The sequence below is a fragment of the Anguilla anguilla genome, chromosome 7, assembly GCF_013347855.1.
Source record: "Anguilla anguilla isolate fAngAng1 chromosome 7, fAngAng1.pri, whole genome shotgun sequence".
In the NCBI taxonomy this organism is placed as follows: Eukaryota; Metazoa; Chordata; class Actinopteri; order Anguilliformes; family Anguillidae; genus Anguilla; species Anguilla anguilla.
This window is the reverse complement of record NC_049207.1, coordinates 13,286,905-13,304,370: the sequence shown is the minus strand read 5'-3', so window position 1 is coordinate 13,304,370 and position 17,466 is coordinate 13,286,905. Positions and strand designations below refer to the sequence as shown.

Here is a 17,466-nt window from a genome sequence, read left to right as displayed (position 1 = left end):
AGGTGTGTAATCTAAATGTTTTGAACACATTACGCAAAAAATACTGAAATTATAAACAATATGCAATTCAAAGAAAAAAGAAAAACATTATTTACCTGATGCTCCATATGATTGAATTGAATGGACTGAATGAAACAAATGCGAAAAAATAATATTTGGTTATGTATGCAAGCACCCAAGTTTGTCTAACTTGAAGAATTAATTTAATCACGAAATTGTAAAAATATTCATATATTTATTTATTGTATTTTAAGAATAAGAAATCAATATAATACTCCTGTATTGACTTATCATTGCGACACAAGAGAGAATAACTACTGCACAAAGCCAGCTTGTTGTGAAATAATTCTGAATTGGAACTATCTTTACATTTTAAGCAATTAGTTTTCATTGTGTGTATGAAGATGTTACAATATCCTGCAGTATGATTAGAAAGAGTAAAATCAAATGTAGCATGGTTTGGGCACAAGTACTTAAAAATATTCTCACACAGAAAAAAATCTATTAAGATTCTGTTGTCCTTAGACTTATAGTGTTTGTTAAAAGTAAAAGGAACATCTGTAACATCAAGGTTTAAGACTTTGGCATTCTTATCTTAATCCTTGCGGTGTTCGGGTCACACACACAATGGGGGATCCAGATTGCAGGCGGGTAATCACAAAGTCTAAATTGAGGGACGGAGAGACTGTGGCTATCTACCTCCGGTCGCATTGTATACACAAGTCCTAATTTAAAAGGAAATTGAATGCATAATTGCCTGTGCATCTGGGCTTTGGCTCGATAATTAAAAGTATGCAGAAGTTACGTGCCTTCAGAGAGGCAGGAAGCAGGCTTTTGTTATCAGCCCAACAGTTCTGAGTAAGAGGGGTATGATTGGAGTGAAAAGTCCCTTACACTTCAGTGCACCTCTCTCTTTTATCGCTTTTTCTTTGACCGCCATTCGCACACCTCTGTCGTTAGCAGTTGGTGGGGCTCAGCAATTAATAGCATAATTAAACTTGTATGGAATTTAATTGTCTCGCTTCGTCGTCTCATTAGCCACCAAAATGGCGTTGGTCATGTTGTGAGATATAATACAGGTCTGTGGTAAATGCTACAAATAGCATCAGGTTTGGCGCTATGATATTTTTAATGTTCCTAACTGTAACTGCAGCCTGGGCCCATTCCCTCATGTCATTACGGGAAGCAAGCATCTTATCGACTCAGAGTATGAGACCGAGTTCATAATATAGTTGGCCATTAAACTTTATAGGTGGCCATTTTGTGTCAAGATCCACCAACAGCCCAGTTTTCCTCAAAGGGAAAAAGTGATGCATTTCCTTTTAGCAGGGTCGGGGATTGTCCCCTGAGAGCTAATTCAACGCCAGAAGAGTTTATATGAGTACACACTGCTTGCGATGTAAAATGCATGTAATGTACAGTATGTAATCTGTCCAAGCTGATGCCTGTCATACTGAGAGACTGATATCGGATCATACTGCAGGGCAAAAGTCCAGGCTGGTAACTTTGGATGTGTGCTACTGGCTCCCATTTAACATTTCTCGACAATGAGAGCACCATTATCCGAGTGTGGTGCAGTTGCATGGCAATGCTCTCGTGTATAGTGAGTCATTGACAGTAAGCCAAGGTGGTTCAAATTACACTCTCCAGGACTTTATCAATATATTTCACTTTGAATAATTGCTATCTCTTTTGGCAGGATTGCACTTTAGACTCATTGTTCTTGGATTCTTATTCAATTTCATACACACAGGCATTAAACAAGCTTAACAAGGCCACCGTTCAGATGTCCAACTGCTCACCCTTGATTTACTGTACTATGCCTGGTGTATTTTCAGGAATATTAATTTCTCAGGATGTAAGGGCTTGTGTGTCACATAGTGTGGGTTTTTTTTCAGAACACAATGGCCTTTTAATCTGTGTTATTTTACTTTTACAGATATTTTAAGTCAATTTGAAATGTTTTTTTTTTAATGTTCATTCACAACAATGCAGCCCATTTATTTATTTAATTGCTCATTAATCATGTCAGCTCACATAATAGAGCTGCATTGGAATTAATCAAATTGGAACAAACACAGTCACTTATTTCTGAGAGTGTATTGTGTGAAATGCTTGTTCTGTGTTACTTTTTAATAGAAGATTAAGGTTTGAGGTTTTAACATTTGAGGGGGACATCTGCTTAGAAGCACGCTTTCTGAGGAGAGACAGGAAGAGTTTTTAATTACTGCCAAGCCCTGCTGCCTTCTGTCCACCATAGTTCACAGTGATTTATGACCACAACAGAGAGGAAACACAAATTTGCTCCTCTCATTTTTCCATGAACTAAGGAGTGGTTCACCTCCCTCTTGATTAATTTGTCAAGGATTTTTAAATGTGGGAATGGGTGAATGTGTAGGGCATGTAAAGATCAGCCATTCCTGTACTTAAGAGTCAGTTAATGATGTCCTGTGGAAGTGACTGATTTTATTTTTCAGAACAATTTTTTTGTTATTTTTTAAACAGTAAGGTATAACAGTTGCAATCACTGGGGGTGATGAGAAGGTCTGTACACAGTTTAGGACGTTAATCTCGAGTAATCTCACCCAATAGTGTTTATGAAGAGCAAAAACAATTGTAACATCTGACTGAATCTACTTTCTTGTACACAAACCTAAAATCTAAAACCTAAAATGGGAAATAACACAGAGATAACATCACAGAGAGTGTATTCTCTGTATTTTGCCAGACAAAATTAATAACATCCATTGCCATGATCAGACTCAGAATTCTTTCCTGCTAACAACAGATACCTATGGTCACTGAGCAGTAAAGACATGGAACCACTTTCTTGGACTTCTCAAGTGTGTTTTATTCCTACCAGAGCCCTGTGTGTGAAAAGCCTTGAGCATGAGCTGGGAAGCATTACATTATTTTCCTGCACACCAATTCACCAAATGGTTTATTTTTCTTGAAAATACATCTGGAAATGGAATAAAAAAGAGGGGGGAAAAAACTTGATGCCTCCACTCATGGCATGCAATATAAAAGAAAGTTTAAAGGTGTTCAAAATCAACTTGGTCTCTCTGACACCCTGTTCAGAATTCATTTACTTTTCATTGAGCAATAATGAGCTTCCTCTTGTGTGCAGAGAAGTGGCATCAATGCACATTCTGTGCCAAGAGATATGGAGCACAAAATATGCCGTTGCATTTTGATTTGTATTCACACCACACATGTGCCGATGACCATAAATTAACTGGTGGCTCTTAATCACTGAGGTCAGGCCTTCTTGAAAGATTTCTGAGATACCTCTGAGAACCAGAACCCTCTCCGCCTACTACTACTTAACAGCCCATGTGTATGCAAGGATTGCAACCCTATTCTTAATTCTTCCAGCGTTTTGGCTGTGATTGTCGGTCTATTTTAGGTTAAAGTTAAGCTTTCTCTGTTCCCTTCTCTCTCTATCACTCTGTTCATTTTTTTTTATTTATTTGTTTGCTAGTTTTATGTATAACCCTTATCTCCACGAGAGGCAAAGCGATTTGTTTTGTCCAAAGCAATTTCGTGTTTTATGGCAGTCTGATTGCTGCACCATGTGGCGCAGCCTCCTCCACCCGATAACCACCATCTGCACCGCGTCTCCCTCTGTGGCCTGAGCCTCCAGACTCGCTCTCAGTCTGCCCTACCAGCCGATAATGCTGCATATGGGGGTTAGCTAAACAATTAATTAAACAAACATTGTGGAACACAAGGATCTTATCAAAAAAAGACAAAGTCATTACAAAAAAGAAGTCAAAGTCATGCACACTGCCATCTTCACTGAGTGCATTCAGGTGTGAAAAAACAACCTTAGTCTGTGGCTTTTTTTTGTCTTCTTCCTCTTATTATTTTGAGGCATTTCCTTGTGCAACATGTGTACTGGAGCAAGATTAATTCAATCAATATTAATATGCTTCAGTTCATTTGCTGAGAGGAGTAGTATACTTTTCCATCCAGAACAGTTTTATGCAAAATTATGCACATGGCATAGGCTGTCAGATTTTTGCATTTCGAAAACTTCACATTTAGGCTTGATGTGCTTCTCCACTGATATTCTGCTAATTCTTTCGACTAAGTTTTATTGTCTCAAGTTGTCATTGAGAGTATTGTCGAAGTTATCTGCAAATTATAATTTTGATTTTTAACAATTAAAATCGCAAACAGCAATGTATATTCCTTTATTTACCATTTTAAATCCTTAAAGTCATTACTTGAGACTGACAAGATTCCCAGGGCACCCACTGGATTTCCACATGACATTAAAGAAAACTGTTTGGTTTGGGAAAGGGCAGCATTGGAGTGTTATTGCATGGGAACAGGCAGTAAGCTACTGTTATAAAATAGACAAGCAGGAATGAGTCTTGAAAAGAGTGGATTTCAGAAACAGTACACTCTTTGTATTTTCTTTCATAAAAATATTAACGTTTTGTGGCATATGCAGCACTTCATTATGTTCCTCCCGCCCTCATGAGTTGCTGTGGACTTATACAACAATCACAACACTAGAGAACAACAAACTGCAAGCTAATAATAACAGAAAACAGAAATGGCAAAGGACACATTCCAAGCCCTTGTTATAGCAAAAAGCAGAAGGGCAAAATGTAAAGAACTCAAAAGGACTCAAACTAAATTTAATGTAATTTAAAATCAAAAACCCGCAGAATATGTTTCTTACAAAGTGTGCATGGGACTTGTTAAATTCAGTTCCAGAATGGGAACAAGTGGCCTAAGAGCCACAGCTGTTGCTCGTCAAATTAATCATCCTCTTTGAGGACTTCAAGTCTTAAGCAAGCACAAAAAAACAGGGTTCTCAAAGAAAATGGTTCCACTTCAGGTTACGTCTCACACGGCACTCACGCAGATGCGTTCTTTGGCAATTTATCATTGTTGAGGGAGAATATTTTTGTGCAGCATTTCATTGTAACTGGAGTAAAGCACAGCCACAGCAAGTGTCTCACCATCTTCAAGGGACTGTCTCCAGACATGAAATCATTGTGGACAAAGAGCGTACAACTAAGCCAAAAGGGGAACCGAATGGAAAATGTTCACTTATTTGCACATAATGTATGTTTCTGGATTATGCTTAGCTAACGTAATGTTTGCTAGATACATTGCTAACTATAATGTTATCTAGACTGCCATGCATTGCACAATGGCAGCACCCACCTAGGAATCAAATCTACATCTTTGGAGATACTGTACAGTACAAGCGCAGTTTCCTGAACCTTATGCTACACTGATGTGAAACACTACCCTCTTCCAATGGGCTGTGATACCTGCTCGAGCTCACTTCATGTCACAATTGATTGCTAAATGCCATAATAGTACACAGCTACTTTTTTTATCTTATCATAACATTAGGTTATATTATAGCCACAGTACATGTAGCTAAGTCAGAGTAAGCACTGAAGTAACTAGCTTGCATTTTTTTAAATAAAAAATAATAATGTTACCTCATATTATCTATCCTTAAAGTCAGTTCTCTTTCTGATGTCTCTCTTTCTGAAAAAGCAATATAGATTATTTGAGAGCTTTCATATGTGGCTTTGATATGCAGTCCACGGACATCCTATCAACCAGCGGGGGTAACTGGAGCACGATGAAATGCGGACTCCTAACCCTCTCAGACCCTGGGTGATACAATTACCAATCGCACATCGTCCTATGGAGCTGCCGACCACACTTGGCATTAGCTCAGTCAGGTTGCGATCCAAGACTGTGTGGCTTATCCGTGCATCACAGTGCGGTGCCTTTACCGATTGAGCCACCCAGCTGCATCAAAAAAAAATTCTGAAATATTTTATAAAAGACAAGTAATTAGTGCCTTTCTGTCATCTTCCTTGTTACTGTTAATGTCTTTTGTAATCACAACAGCTTACTCACATGGAAGCTGCCTTCATTTTCTTAATGGTCTGGCTGCTGGACACTGCGTATGATGTCATATTGCATAACAGAGCAAAGTACGGCAGCTGCATCTCACGGTTTCATTACAGTGCCTTGTCTGTGAGGGATGATCTTATCTGTCTCAAGGCGAGCCCAGCGCCTCTTCCTGGGTCTGCTGTTTCCAGAGTGACCAATACCAGACGCCGGTCTCCTGCAGCAGAACACGGAGACCCGCAATCAGAAAATAGGAAGAAAACACCATGGATAAGAGGAGATGGCAGACCTACACCCACTCTGTCTCCTAGTCTTTAGTTTCACTCTGCTTCAGCTTTACTGTTGCCTGTTTACGCAGCTTTTATAAGCAATGTGAAACTGAGGCCATACTGTAACCTGCAGTGTTAGCATTTTATTTATGAAGAATGAAGAAAGAGGCATATTGGGGCCACCCGCTGTCAGTTAGAATCAAATTGTGCAGGTTATGCCGGGGGGTGTAGATGGCATCATTAAGATTGAGCCGTGCGGTGGCGAACCTTTCAGCGGTGCTAGGAAACCCGCCTGCAGTGGCTTCAACCCCCACAGCCACCCAACCCTGTACAGTTTCAAAGCTTCAACACTGCTGTAAAATCCCTCCCACTGCCGAAGACAGTATGCAAATATACAGCAACAATATGCGCTGCATCTCGGTGTTATTTTTTTGGCCAACACCACCCCTACAAGATGAATTCTGCAGCCATTTCTTGATCGAAAAAGTAATCAATGAGATAATCAATGGATGGGTCATGAAGTTGCTGACCACAGCCTGGGGACCTCCAGCTTGACCCACGGAATGGATGCGCGCGGTTGAAATGCGTGATCCTTGTCAGAAATTCAGCGGAACTGCCTTCTCAAAGACTGACACAAAGATCAATGTGTTAGACCTGTGTGACATCCACTACCTGCACTTACTTAGCCCCCTTCCTCATAATCAGCAAAACGCATTATGCACCTATCAAACAGACGGCCTTACTGTGTTACGACCGCAAAATAAATCCATATGGCATCATTTTGAGAAGATATTTGCATAGTGCTTAAAAAGGATAATGTTTCAAGGTTGTAGTTCAACAGTCTTAGAATATTAGAAATTGGTATGCATGGTGAAATAACTTAAGGTGCTTAGAGATGATAGGAATTAAAGTCAGAATAAGGATTTGCATGATAACTGGTGATTTTCCATTTCCTTTTTATTACATCAAAGGCCACACGGTGCATACTGTATGTATTTTGGCAATGTTATCATTTATCCTCAGTGGCCTGAATTAAATTTTCAAGTAAGTTATTTGTTTCAGAAATGCTATCAAGAGCAAAATACAACCCTTATCAAAATGACATTGCTGTTTTGTTTCCTGACCTAGCAATACGCTCTTCTTATCAATTCATTCAGAGTTCTCTTAGTCTTTAGTTTGAAACCCATCTCCCCAGAGAGGATAGTGTCCCTACATTGCTTCTAATCTGCTGATGTGACTCTGGGCTATGTGTTCACAAAACTTTAGCATCCAGAACTTTGTTTGTCTGTTTCTCGTTCAAGTCACCACATACAAGGCAGATATCTTTGGAAACACCAAGGTACTTCATTGCTGAAACATTTGTTTTTCCATTGTATATTGTTTTCATTATAATGACAATCATCGCCATCATTATTATTATTGCTACTAACATTTGCACAACGTATGTGTTACATGAGGTTCATATATTGATATATCTTAATATTCATATTCTTGTTTTGATATTCATAAATTGGGGGATTATTTGCCATAGTAATTTGCCATATGTTCTCTCTAATACATAGGAATAATGAGGCTGGCATAGCCAGTCTTCATCCTTCAGGGATCTAGCTCCAATAGCTATGTTTCCATCAGTGTGAGTTTTATCCACATTTGGAATACCATTTCTCAGTTTTGTGAGACTTGCCTAATGGGCATTGTTGGAACAGAAATATAAATTAGTTGACTTTATAAAAAACTCAACTGGAATGAAAAATGTGAAAATTACTGCTACACCTAAATCTGAACTCAAGTAAATGGTAGCAATTACAATTTACAATTACAAAGTCACCTGGGCTGCATTAAATAATCTGCTGTTTTCGTGTGCAGTATTGTCTTGCACAAATACCTTTTCCTTGTCTAATTACTACAAAAAGTTGGGACCTTTTTTAGTACAATAGCATATTTCTCTAGCTGACATTTTTTCTTGAAGTGATCCCTCTCGTTTTGAACTATCCTATTTATCTTGTAGTATATAATTGCTATAATGTGCAGCAATTATTTGCAAATTTAATACCATGGAGAAATTAAAGCTTCATAATGCGTGTCATGCTTTTAGCATGTTAATGCATTGTCTCCTGTCTGCTTCCCACTCCTGTCGTCTTTCCCAAGCAGACCCAAGACATTTGATTTTATTCAACATCATCTATAATGAACTTTTCAGAGAATATTATTTTTACCCTATTTTCTGCATCCCAGCCTTCAGACAACACAAGCAGCGATTCCTCTTAGTTGCTCCCACAGTCTGTAGTCGCAGGTGAAACGTGTATCACATCCTGATGGAAATCCCCCAATAAGTGCCAGGATGGTTTAATTATCTGGAGCGAGTCTCTGTTCTGGAATAAACAGGTATACAACAGAGCGCTGAGGCATTGACCCTCCTGCAGGGTATAGCTGTGCCAGTTCTCTCTCACTGTTCACAACTCCCCTGCCCTGATTCCTCCTAGGACTCCACCGTAGCAGAACATTACTATTAATAATAGTCTCTTTTTTCCCCCAACAGACAGCTCTCTTTAGCGATTTCCACATAAACTGTTTCCCGTGAAGGGTCCAGTGTTGGAACAGCTCTCGCGGAAATAAATCAGATCCGTCGGGATTACAGCCACTGGAATTTTTATTTGCCTCTGGTATCGAAGAATATGAATGGCAAAATGGACATATGTTTGTCACTGGTACTGTGCGGTATACGTTTTCGCACTTCCATAAGGCAGAAGCGAAGGCTGGTCTCGCCCACGGCTGTTCACATGGTTCCATAGGCAGTCCCTGTTGATATATTCAATATTGATCGCCAGGGAGGAATGAGCCCCACTGCCCCCACACTAAGGCATATGCAGGCGGGAAGAGGAGCTGTCAGGGCTAAATATAGCTGCCAAGCATCCCCAGTGATGAGTAACTCCTTATGAAAAGCGCCATGTGCACAGCCCTCTGCTGTGAGCTTCCACAGAGAGCACACTGCAGGCTCACTGAAGAGCGGCCATCTTCGGTTCAGATTAAAGGTCCAGGAAAACTGGATTCAAATTGCGGGTACATTCCCCAGAAGTGACAATTGATTGTCTTCTTAATATTTCTTGTAAGTTTTTAACCCATTTATAACCATTAAATTGTAATAAACGCTGTCATATGTTGTGACCCATGTCCCCATTCCTCTATGCTCTATGAAACCACTCGGTCTCTGCCCATTTTCCGCCATGGTCTGAATACCATGATCTGATCTCTTCAGACTCTTAACTATCACTACTCTGCAGGGTACTCACAATCTAGGATCGCTCTTTAATCCTCAAGCACTTTCATTTTACACTTGCATCTTCATCCAGCACTTACATTGCACTTGTATCATTATCTTTGATGTTGTAGCTTTATCATATCTTGTTGTTATGCCTCATTCTAGTTTCACTTGTCATAACTTTCTGACCTAGCCTATGCTTACTGTGTGAACTGACTTGATGTTCATGGCTATGGGTAACTGATACATAATGAGAATTGTACCTTATCGGACTGGTGTTTTGTAGCTGTTCAATAACCATCAGTATGCACTTCTTGTATGTCGCTTTGGATAAAAGCATCTGTGATATAAATCTTATAAACCCCGCCCTGGGCATGTCGAAGTGTCCTTGAGCAAGACACCTAACCCCTAACCCCTAACTGCTCCGGCGAATGAGAGGCATCAATTGTAAAGAGCTTTGGATAAAAGCGCTATATAAATGCAGTCCATTTACCATTTACCATTTACCATTAAATGTAATGTAATGTAATGTCATGTGACCTGTTCTGCAGATAAGGATCGGGTGGGCATGTATCTGCACTCATTAATATTCATATCCGTAAGACACCTCATATGTAAACCATTCCTCATTGCTGGTTAGAGCAGGTTGCCCAGTGCAGTAACATTAGACTACCTGACAACATGGAAGAAAGCAACATGGAAAAAGATCATCGTATAGTTAAACCTGTAGATTATTCCATGTGTAATAACATTGTAACACTGAGCTACTGTACAGTAATATTAGACTCAACAGCAGTCTCAAACTCATTACTCCCGAATAAAGAAAGGCTTTAATTCCACATATCTAAGCTTGAAAGCTATTTAATTCTCGCTGGCCAACGGTAAGCCTACCTTCTGATCCATCACACATATGTTCTGTGACCACCGCGAGTGTCACTAGCAGTGACAGTTGGGAGGGAGGGAGGGAAGGCACTGCGCCATGCACTATTGCTAGCTTTTCAGCAAGGGCACGTTGTTTTTGCAGATAGTTGGTGATGTCCTCCTCATGAAATTGGGCACCACAAACATTAACCATTGGGGTTATTTCAATATTGCAGTGCTTTTGCGAAATGTAATCCGAATGCCACCTGTGCAGAGGACACCTTTAGTATCAGTAGCTGCTAGAATGTGCATCATACACCTCTCTGGAGATATAATACACACTATGCATTCTACCAGCGGTAATATAAAATATGCACCTTTCCAGAGGTACTGTATTATGAACCTTTACAGTGGAACAATATACTTTTTCTGTCTTTCCATAGACTATAAAAAGTATACACCATAAACCTTTCCATAGATACGCAGCACGCTAAACTCCTTTCCAAGAATAGAAGTGCACATTCCACAGTATGAACAACTTCAGATATGTATCATGACAAGCATGGGACCAGATGAAATGGGTTTTGGTTTCATCTGGAAGGAGGGGAGGGAAGCTTGTTTCTCCTGGTCTCCCGCTCTCTCTCTAACCATGTGATGGATGGCGTGAAGGAACACTGAAAACGGAATGGCCCTGCTTTGCATTCGGGTGGAGAGATGGCGCTTCATCTTAGTTTCACTTTGTTCAACCATTATGAATCCGGTAAATAGCACTCCATTCCAGCACTCAAAAAGCCAAAGAAAAGCAGAGAAGGGCCCGAAATTTAAATAAAAATAAATAGGACAAGAGACAGGAAGCATTTTGGATTTGGATTGTATCTAAATGATGATTAATGCTAAGCTCTTGGTCCATTAAGTGATTTCTCTAATCGGTGCATTTTAAGCGGAGAGATCTGAATTATTCTCCTTATGCAATTACAGATTACAGGCAGGTGGGTGAGGAGACCAGAGCATCCTCGTCAGTATGAAGGGGATGGAAAATTCCTGAGAGGAAAAATATTTTATTGCCAAAAACACTGTGCATGAATACGGGTATATGTATTTTCATGTGTTTTACGCTATCAAACCTGGTCAGTACTTCATTCTTTCATATCTGTTCTAGTGTCCTGTTCCTGGCTGTGAGTTTACCATGCTGTTCATTTTTAGACCCATAATTGCTATCTAGCTTATTTTCAGAATATCTCAAGTCAAGGAAGCAGTTTTGATACGAACTAAGTGGTGGAAGAAAAGTACATTTAAAAAATCTGTCAGCGCCGCATAAAATAAAATAACCTTGATTCCTGCACCCCCACCCCCCAGCTCCATTAAATAAAACAGGACTCAGCAAAATACATCATTAAAAAAAGAAGAGCTCTAAAGATCTAAGTTGCTGTAATCTCTGAGGTGTTTACGGGGGCCAATCTGAGTCATTCAGCGAGGAACGGTGGAATACTGAGGAAGAACAGGCGAGTAGATACACACCTGGGGCAGAATCACAGTTCCATCACCAAACAGGTAATTAAAATCATGCAAATGAGCACCGTAATGTATCAAACACACACACACACATATATGCATGCATACACACATACTCACAGACACACACACACACACACACGGAGGTACAGACACACACACACAGGCTTCGTAGCTGAGAGTTACAGCTGCTATGGAAGTAGAAGAGGAAAAATGCAAATCCAGGAAGACATTGTGCCATTTTAACATGTGATTGTTAAAGAGCCATTGCTAAAATAAACCAAACAAGTATGAATCATACATCTACCTGATACCACAATGTCACAAAATTATATTATTAAGCCTATTCATGCCATTGACTTTTAAATGGCATTGGACATTATTTACAGCAGTGTGCAAAACAATTGGACAGGATTAAGTTGGATTTGGAAGAACAAATTGACTGATATGAATTAAGACTCCTCTCAGTCAGATATTTTGTACACATATCCTGAATGACCATTTGCATTTATAAGCTTGGTCCATTACTGTGACATCAGCCGTCAGTACAGGAGGGGGCAAATTAGGGCCTGCATCTGAAGCATGCCTCCTCCTTCTTTTCACTTCTGCAGTCCACCAGAAAAGTAAAAGGACTTCTTCTATGAGTCACATCCTGAACATCTGACAGTGTATAGCTGACACACATTCAGGCCGTGGTGTCTAACTGTAACCCTCAGGGATATGAAATAAGATAAGCAAACAATAACGAGGAACTGAAAACTAGCATTCTTCAAAATAAAATCACTGATGCATCTTACTACCACTACCACTGGTTGTATGGTACATATTTGTTCTGGTCTGGTCTGTTTTGGCTGAGAGACTTCCAGCATGGTTCCCAAGTGACCACATGAGTTCTAATGAGCTTGTCTTAAATTAATTTAATTTAGCATAACCTATACGCTGGGCTTTGCCTCCTCCATCTGCCATAGTCTCTTAGCAGCTGGCGATTAACCTGAGAGACTCTGCAATATGTCCACTTGGTTGCAGTTGGGTACATGGATTAATATAACAGAGATGCAACCCCCATCACACACACACACACACATGCACACACAAACACACACACATACACACACGTGCACACACACACACAGACACATGCACACACACACATACATACACACGCACACACACACACACACACGCACACACACACGTACATGCACACACACATACACACGCATGTACACGCACACACACATACACGTGCACATACACACAAGAGACTCTGCAATATGTCCAGTCGGTTGCAGTTGGGTACATAGATTAATACAGCAGAGATGCAACCCCCATCACACACACACACACATACACACACGCACGCGCGCGCACACACACACACACAAACGAGAGACTCTGCAATATGTCCAGTAGGTTGGATTAATACTGCAGAAATGCAACCCCATCACCACACACAAACACACACACACAACCCTCGCAAACCAAGTTTCTCCTGTCTCTAGACACTGAAACCAGGCAAACACACACATGTGAATAATCAGCAGAATAGTTTCACATCATCTCCGTACATTGCTTTCACTTTACTTCAGTGTAGGGCATTCAGAACAGAACATTCACATCTAATGAGATGCAATTCTCACAGGTCTGACTCATTTTCTGTTTTTTTGTCAATATGAATGCTTCATATCTTGCGATAATTGCCTTTTATCGCTTGTATGCTCTAAACTCCCTTCATTTCTTATAGACAGCAGAGTGAATACTTATACTAGCAGGGGTCACCTTTGAATGCTGAAAGCAAAGAGGAAAATATATAATAAATGGCAAATAATAAAGATGTTATTTATGGTATGCATTTGTGACTGAATGAAGTTCTGCTTGTCTGAAAATGTTGCTAAACATGCTTTACATGGTAAGACAAGTAGCCCATTCAGAAGCTAATCTAATGTTAAGGTGGTGTGTGGTGCATGAAGAAGGAAAATGAAGAGGTGAGACAAGAAATGCTCTTCTCTGCATAAATCATCATTATTCCATAACATACAGACATTCTGCCTCACAGTCAACTTATAATGAAAAGGGTTTTCCACTGTGGTCGGGCTACCATCTGCTTCCCTTTCTGTCGCTGATCCCTAAAAAAATGGCAGCTGAATGCTCCAGCAGGTAAGGTTTATCTATTTATATGACTATAAGGATTTTTAAAAAATAATAATTAATAAAAATAATATTTGAAGAAATAATCATATCTATTTATACGTATATGGTTATTATACTTATGCTTATGTATAATAACTACCATACTTATGCTTCTTTGTTGTATCTTAGTTGAATTTACAGACTTTATGTTTTTTTATGTAGGTGTGCTTTCACTTTGATTATAAAGGATTGGTTTGTTTTCCTTTTCTTGTTTCATGACCACAAGGGCCACCTTGTTTCAGGTGGAGGCTATTTCAGGCATGGAGCCACAACCTCTGGAGCAGTTTGAGTAGGTAGAAATCAGGACCCAGTTGCCTAAGGGAACTCAAAAACTTTGCTAGTCGTATTTATGACAGTGTTGATTACTTTAAATGGATAGACTTTTCGAAAGAAAAGGAAATTTCCTGGCCAGATTGATCACTGTTCAATTGTTTGCAACGTGCTTCAGTGCTTCACAGTGATGTCACTGAGGGCACAGAGCTGCAGTATAATGACTTCAGCAGAAATAAACGAGCTTTGAACGTTCATACTGATATGCTGTTTTATTTTTTCTTGCTTTTTGATTCCACTGTTAAATTATTTTTTCAGAACACGTACACCTAATCTTATGCAGCATAAAGCCATGCTGAAGTGAGCAGAAATGTTTATTCAATTTATCTTATCCACCCTGTTCTCTCTCGCTCACTCACACTCTCTCACCATTTGCTTAAACTTTCAGGAAGAAATTGGAAGATTTTTATTCCCCCTGGACTGAAAAGCTTCTGAACATGTGCTGTTAATCCTCTCATACTCTTCTGTTTAACTCACTGCATGAAATCTTGTGGGGTGGATTTAATTTCTGGAGGAACAAATATTTTCATTCTGTTTATCCAATAATAGAAATGAGGTAAATGATTATTACTGTCAGGTGTCACCCATAACATTGGCTAAACCCTAGTGTGACTAAAAGCAGCATATACAATGTCTGATTCTATGCCATAGTCCCCTGTTTAAAGAACAGTTTTGCACAAAAATCTCAAATGCTATATTTTGAAGTAAAAATGTACATACAATGTGATTAGTGATTTATCTATGATTGTCTTTGCATTGTAGTTTAAATTATCGACTCAATAAAAAACATTTCTTATGAGGGGGGTATCTTGAGTTTTTCTTCTTGAGAAAAATGGGTAAAATGTTATGGAAACAAATAAGAAGGGGAGAGACATCCACCCATGAAAATTACAGCTTGCAGTGCACATTGCTCATGCATTATTTGAGCCAAATAACTTGTCACTTACTATCAGCAATCACATCCACTAAATGCTGCTACAGGCCACTGTCAGGGTAAAGAAGGGGCTCATGATAGGAGTGAATGATCCATTATGGGACAAAATGTTCCTTCTGCTGCTCTAGTTGGGACTCTCCTTTTCTTCTGTTCTCTGCATTCCCATATCTAGAAGATTCCTATGTCATAGGAAATCATGGTGCTGTCCATGCTGCCATGGATGCTCTGTTTTTAGTCACAGACCTTGAGGATATCCATAACAAGAGAGATAATTAGGCAATTACAGAGACAAATTTTCAATGTGAAGCACACCAAGCTGTGTTTCTGTTCATTGGTCATATATTACGAGGAGAAAATATGAGTATGCTCATAGGAAAATAAGACCAGGTTAAAACCTAGTATATGGCTGGACCTAACACACATGGTCCGGCTGACCAATGGTGTAACTTCACTCGGTCACTCAGTCACTCAGTCACAGACATTCGCGTTTGTAGTGCTGGCCCCGCTGTTGTGCTCCAGCCAAAAATGGTGAATGATGGAATTGGAAGATGCCCTTTTGTGCCTTTGTCACCCTATATTCACACTTCATACAATCTGGAATGGCCAAGTCTATTTTCAGGATCATGCCACCACTGCAACATCCTCAGTCAAATTTGGAGAGTGAAGCCATGCATGCATTCTCCTCAATACCATGTGCTGACAGGCTGCACCTCTTTTCATCCTGCACTTCAGCAGCTGAGCTGCGGTCATAGCACCAAAGAACCACACCACTCACACAATCAGAGTCGTTTTTGTACACGAAGCTGGGGAATACACGATTGGCTGTATCCCTCTCTACCTGTGTAATACTATGGTTGTTCATCACTCTGCTCACAGCTGGAACTGACATGCTCAGGATAACATATCAGACTTCAGAGTGCATCATGGCACCAAGCATAAGCTTCCAGTGCAAGTGGTGCATGCATCTTTATTTAGCTCATTAGTATGCTGGAGGAATGTTCTTAAGGGCGAAGCGAGGAACTATATGTATTCTAAATCAAGTGCTGCTGTTTGTCCACACTTTTTATCACCGTTTCACAGCTTCGTGGTTATTTACATAATGTTCTGTACTTCCTGTTTTTTATTGTTTTTTTGCTGTAGTTATATTCTTTTCAATATATTTTGGCCTTTGTGAATCTGGATTGGACTCTGCATTAGATATTTAAAAGACTAAGTACATCTCAGTTCTCCTGACTCACCCACCCAATCTCACTCATTAATCCAGTCATTTGTTCAACGAGCCACCAGACCATCTCTTCACAGCACAGCAGTCAATCATTCACACACCAGGTCACACTTCACCTAACTGAATCACTCATTAACTAATCCACCCCTATTCCCAGTGCACCCAGTTCCCTCTCGTTCGCCCCTCTGAAGCTGCAGTACCACTTGGCTGACCCGAAGAGGGAGCCAGATGCTGGAGCCAGTAAGAGCAGTTACCAACTCTACAACAACTCTACTCTTACTCAAAATACACCAATTCAGCACCAGGGAAGCTCTCAGAATATGAAAGACTACAGCCGTGGAGATCTGTCTGACTGCCACAGGGAATTCCACAATGCTTGCTTCTGAGCTGAAGTAGCCACTTTTTGGTTTGGCCACCGTTTTCTCTGTTCTTATTGTCCCCGAGGAACCAAAAAGGACCTTCAAATTCTCTCCACGGGGTGCATATAGCCTGCAGTTTATTTTAGGCAATTTCATGGACACTGAGCAAACCAGCATGCTGGGGAAGATGTTCGGCTGACAGGCTGCGGACTGCAGGATCACCTTGACAGTGTGAGCAAGGGTGTGAGGACTAGAGCTGTAGAGCCCTGGACCAGCAATGCCTCAGGCCTGCTGAGCTATCAACAGCTCCAGAGAGTGTTTCAGGTGCTAAACAGGATTGCACCGTACTTGGTTATGGATTTTAAAGCCCCATAGCACAAAAGAGACAAGAAAAATAACCATAAGGCTGCAACGCACACATAACTTTGCAGGAATAAATCACATAAATTACCATGCAGAATAGTCAACAACTGCTGTGGTATATAGTGTTATTTTGTTGCCCAGATGGAACATGACATGTAAAGATTGCTATAAAACACATTCTTACACAGCCAAATGCCATGAAAAACTAGCGAGAGTACCAAAATGACTCAAAAGGCATTTGGACCAATATTCAACTCTGCCTAAAT

General features: G+C 40.1%; 2 long non-coding RNA genes across 4 annotated transcripts in view; one reads left to right on the top strand and one right to left on the bottom strand.

The window, feature by feature from the left end:
* LOC118231989 overlaps nucleotides 1-17,466 on the bottom strand; it is a 42,757-nt gene that overhangs the window by 18,936 nt on the left and 6,355 nt on the right. For 2 of the 3 annotated variants that reach the window (XR_004766189.1, XR_004766187.1), the window contains exon 3: nucleotides 5,905-6,115. The exons of the other annotated variant lie outside the window; for it this stretch is intronic. This is a non-coding gene — a long non-coding RNA (uncharacterized LOC118231989). The remainder of the gene's footprint in view (nucleotides 1-5,904; nucleotides 6,116-17,466) is intronic. 3 annotated transcript variants of the gene reach the window in all.
* Nucleotides 13,857-15,115, top strand: LOC118231990. Its single transcript, XR_004766190.1, has 3 exons — nucleotides 13,857-13,956; nucleotides 14,216-14,278; nucleotides 14,708-15,115. It is a non-coding gene; the product is annotated as an uncharacterized LOC118231990 (long non-coding RNA).